Raw genomic sequence first — 5,330 nt, 5'->3', positions numbered from 1 at the left:
GTTGGCCATAGCTACTCTCATGGATCCCACTCCAGCTCATCAAGTGGTTTGCCCTCCCAGATCCAGAGGCCCCACACCTTGAGCTCCTTCCAGAAGACATAGGGATCCAATCGCCATGTCTTCCCCTGTAAGCCCACCACCCGAATCCTCCTCCACGAAAGGGAAACTATCCCCTCATCCTGGTGCCCTCTATCTAGGGCCACCTGTCTAGGACCAGACGCCCCCCTTCTTGAATAGTGAAGAAAGTCCCCTACGAGGCACTGTCCACTCTACGTACCACCTGTAAGGGAATGCCTGCTGGTGAAAACCTAACGATGCATACCTCTTCGGGCTCTATTGGCTCTCGTATCAGAGGAGCAAGCCACTCTAGAGGTTTTTTTGCATCTATCTCCCTTCTCCTAAACTCCACTCCTCTCTAGCAGCCTGATACTCTCTACAACACCTCCTCGACTGCCATCCTGTACACCTCCTACCATGTCCTGATGGTACGAGCCAAGCCGGCCTCCCAACCACAACCCACTGGGTCTGGTGGCACTCGCCAATCTATGCATCTTTCCTATCTTTGACATGGGGTCCCAGATCATCGACTGACGGTCTATCTCCTCCTGGCAACCTGGGGGCTCTAGATTAGGGCCTTACGGAGGCCTTGCCACATGCAGAGTAAGCTACGTAGGAAAGGTGATCTAGGGGGGTGATCTAGGCTCATGTGACGATCCATCTTAGGGACGGCCTCCACTCACCACCAAGCCTCAGTCTACAGTCCTGAAGACCCTCCTACAATAAGACCTTCTAGGTTTGCCCACCTGGTGTGAGGCCGCAGATAGAAGGCCACGGACAACTAGCTTGCCCAAGAGGGCCATACTGTGATACTCTGGGTCTATGATCCCAAGCCCTCCCTCTGATCGATACCATATGATGGTTGCCCATGCCACCTTGGCCCTGGAATCCCTAGAGCCATCTGACCCTAACCAAAAGAAGTTTCGCACTAGGCGACAAAGCTACACTATTCAGGATGAGGAGAAGCACCAACACGAGGCGATGTACCAGGCCATCGCTAGGAGGACTTGGTTAACCACCAAGGCTCGGCCGACAAGTGAGAGCCGAGCTCTGCTCTAGTATGTTAGTTTCCTCCGAATAGAATCAAGGACAAGAAGAAACTACTAGGCATGAGTGATGTCGAGTCCCACCTGGAACCCTAGGTACCGGACAGTGCCCTCTGCTCACCCATCTAAATCCTAGGTGGATGCCCCACTCCGTGCTAGAGTCCAAGTTTGTGAGGAAACCAACCGACTTTTGCCTGTTGATTTTTGCTCCTGCTACAGAACAGAACATGTCAAGGGCCAGCCTCACTCTCTCCAGCATCAACTCATCATTCTCTATGTAGAGTGTTGTATCATCTACGTACTCTAAGTCTAACAACTCAGTCTCCTCTCTCACTGAAAGTTGGAGGCCACGTAATCCATTCACCCGTGACTTGAGAAAGTGAGACATCACCTCTGCAAAGAGTAGAAATAGGTATGGGGCCAAGGGGCAGCCCTGTCGGACCAATATCTCCAGCCAAAACTCCTCCCTTTGCCTTCCACCTATGAGAACCATTCACCCATGACTTGAGAAAGTGAGACATCACCTCTGCAAAGAGTAGAAATAGGTATGGGGCCAGGGGGTAGCCCTGTCGGACCGATCTCTCCAGCCGAAACACCTCCCATCACCTTCCACCTATGAGAACCCTGCTAGTGGCTGATCTTTAAAGTGCAAAGACCCCACAAATCCAAACCTGAGGGAAACCCAACCTCACCATGGTGCCCTCTAGGAAATCCCAATCCACACTGTCATAAGCTTTCTTGAAATCCAGAAGTAGTACTGCCAGTCTTTGCCCACTATGTTGAGCCCACTCTGTCACCTCAAAGAAGGTAAATACATTGTCTAGGATGCTCCTATCCTAGAAAAAGCCTATTTGTGTGTCATGGATGATGTCTAGAATCATGGGGCGTAGTCACCTACCAATCATCTTTGCCAGTGCCTTATAGGCCCATTGACAATAACGTGATCAATCTCCATTGTGAAAGCTCTAATCGGTTTTCCCCTTTGGGGTGAAGGCTAATAAGGCCTATCGAAAGACTCCCTGGCATCTATCCTAAAGTGAAAATCTCCTAGAAGGCCATGAATAGGGGGTCCTTCACCACTTCCCAATAGGTAGTGAAGAAGGCCTTAGAGAGGTCATCCTCTCCCGAGCATTTCTACCCATCCTGTGTATGAAATGCCTCCTCTAGTTCCTTCTCGGTGAAGGGTGCTAGGAGGGAGCGTCCCATCTCCTCTATGACAAGGGACATGATGTGATCCCATACCTATTGCCTACATCTAAGTCCTTTAGCTGAGGCTATCTCTCATTGGAAAAGGCGCGTGTAGTAATCAGTGGCAATCTCCATCACCTCATCTAGGCTAGAACGAGTCCTCCCATACTGATCCCAAAGGCTACGTATCTACTCTCCTGCGGTGCGAGGCTAGTGCACCTAGAAGAACTCCCTGCACATCGTGTCCCCCTTTCACACCCAAAAGGCTGTTGAGGTGTGGAAAGAGAACTTCAAGCGCCTATCCTCTAGGCTAGCAATGGCTGCTCACGCACACACCTCCTATTTGTGGAGGGTGGGATCCCCTGATGCCTCCTGTAGTAATCTCTGTGTGGCTACAAGGTCCCTTTGGAGTGCTTCCCCCTCCTCTCAGCACTACTGCCTGGCCTGTAAGGCTGCCTCTTGGCAGATTTTGCTTGACTCAGCTAGGACCTCAACAACCTCCTCTACTATCTAATCCCTCCTGCCTCATCACCTCCTCCCTCCTATAGATCAAATTAGGGATCCTATAGGATCATGTTTCTAGAGCAGATGCTAGGGGATCAAGTGCCAGGAGAATAGAGACAACGTGGTGTCCACACCAACTACTCAATTTGGTGTCCATGAGAGCTTGCCCACTCTCCCACATAAAACATGTCTAGCCGCTCTAGCAGGACTCCACCTAGGTGCCTGTATCCCCAAGAGAAGTCCAACGACCACTCCCTCATGTGGAAGGCAGGTCTCTCCAGGCATCACGTGCTCCTACGACCAGCAGAAAGACCTCCCATGCCTCCTGCTCCTCCCCACCCATGCCATGGTAGTTTCTGCCTCTGCCCTGCTGGTCCTCCAAATCTCCAGATTGTTGAAGTCCCCTCAAATGATCTAGGAGTCCACCTCTAGGAGTCCATCCGCGATCTCCACCCAGAACCTGCTGCATGCCCTAACCTCTGTAGGGGCATAGACATTGAGGACTCCAAGGCATGAGTCCCCAATATCCAATCTAATCCATAGAACCCTCCCTGCCATTATCGTCTCGTAGTCTCATACACATGCGGTGAGAGTCGGGCCAATAGAGGTGCATATGCCTCCACTCCTACCATGGGCACCTATGGCATGCTCCCAGTATGTGTGCAAGCTGCCCGGGAGTACCTTCCCTACCCTCTCGGCATGGGTGGGGGTGAGCTTGTGCTCCTATAGAAGTAAGATGTCAATCTTTTTGACAAGGGTAGGCTACAGCTCCTACCAAACAATCTTCTTTGAACCACGTGCCCCATTGTAGTGGAGACTATTCACATTCCAAAATGCAAGGTGTAAGCTCATGGGAAAGCCTTTGACTGACCAAAAAGGCATATGTTTGGTGTGGAAGCTATTAATGAGGAGGAAAAACTATGAGGCATGCAAGTATGCTTTGCCATCTGTTTGGATGGCAAACTCTAGTCCCCCATTGTGGCCCTTGGCTGGACCATAGGGGTGATAGATGGTCCAGGTGATACTATCAATGCATCTATCAACCATGCTGAGAGTCATGACTCTGTACACTAGTAGAAATGGGCTGTCTATGCCAGGGGCCACTTGATCACATCCCTCAGAGCCCTCCACTGTGGAGGGGCTTGAAAGATAATGCTCAAGTATTGGACCTCAACACCAGCCCACTAGTTAATGTCCATCATGCAACGAGGCCACTGATGTGCAAATAGTGCTAGTCCTTCTCCTCCCATCCACTGGGAGATGTGGTCCGCCATCTAGCTCTTCAACTCCTTCTCTATCTATGTAGTTATACAATCCCCTGAGTGAGAGGACTGAAAAAAGAAGGCATAGTTTGGTCCATCTCGTTGTGCTAGTAGATGGACCTTTCCCCTCCTTGACTTATGAACCACGAAGATCCCCACCTCTAGAGGTAGTGGGAACTCTCCGCCCTCCACAACTCTTAGGTAGGACCATGGGCCACTGTGAAAGAACTCATGCGACAACAGTTGTGCGTGTCTCGAGAAAGTGTGATAGGCGGCACGGGCAGATGAGCTAGTGGCTTTGTGAGAGGGGGGGTCACCTGAACCTTGTGCGGATCAAGGGGGTGCTCGATAGGGGAGGTGGGGGGGGGGAAGAGGATCGAGGGATGGTGGGATGGGCGGAGGTGCATGGCAGGTATGGAGGGTCGGTGGCCCTGAAAAGGGGGGACTGTGGGCCAGGGTCAGTGGGGGGGAGGCTTGGGATGTGGGGGGCTGGGTGTGGGGGCTATGGGATCTTAGGTGAGATAGTCTGTGGTGCGGGAGGTGGATGTCGGGGGCTACAGTCCTGTCGGGTGGGGCGGGCAGGGGGCTGTGGAGTGCTCTACCGAGGGGGCATCGCGTGCCCACATGTACCCTACTGACGAGGCTGGGTCTGAGGAGCTTGCTATGCCCCCTCTCGTCTCCCTATCTGTCATCTTTGGACCCATATGAAGCCGTCAACGTCCACCTGCAGGCCTGTCGGCAGGGCCTCCTTGGCTTCAAAGCACATATAATCTGCTATCAGCGCCCAAAGTTGTGGCAGTGCAGGCACTGCCCTGGTTGCCCAATCACAATGACCTGCTGCCTAAAGGAGTGACCTCCTGCCTCAATCTCCATGAACTTTGGTATACAATTTGTGTCTTTCACAACCACATGAATGTTTGGGACTCCTGCAGTTGTCACTGCATCCACGAAGGAGGCAGGAAGAACTATGCCGAATAGCCGTCCAAAGTCCTCCACTAACTGGCGACACTCTACCACTAGTCTGGGGACTAGTAAAGTGATTGGGTGTCTAAAAAATTTGTTGTGGAGCACAAATTTCTCCACTATGAAGCCACTATACCAAGGAACCATGTAGATGACCCCCTTCATGGAGGCATAGGGTGAGCTCTCCAATAACTCACGAGTTGCGTCCACAGAGGTGAGTCAAACCATGAAGATCCCTCGGCCCATGAAGACTATCTCCATGATCTGCACTGTGCCAATGCGCAGTGTTGAGTGGAGTCAATCCCGTAGT

The sequence above is a fragment of the Lygodium microphyllum genome, chromosome 23, assembly GCF_053477565.2.
Source record: "Lygodium microphyllum isolate KBCC chromosome 23, Lygodium_microphyllum_v1.1.10, whole genome shotgun sequence".
NCBI classification, from domain to species: domain Eukaryota; kingdom Viridiplantae; phylum Streptophyta; class Polypodiopsida; order Schizaeales; family Lygodiaceae; genus Lygodium; species Lygodium microphyllum.
This window is presented reverse-complemented; position numbering follows the sequence as displayed.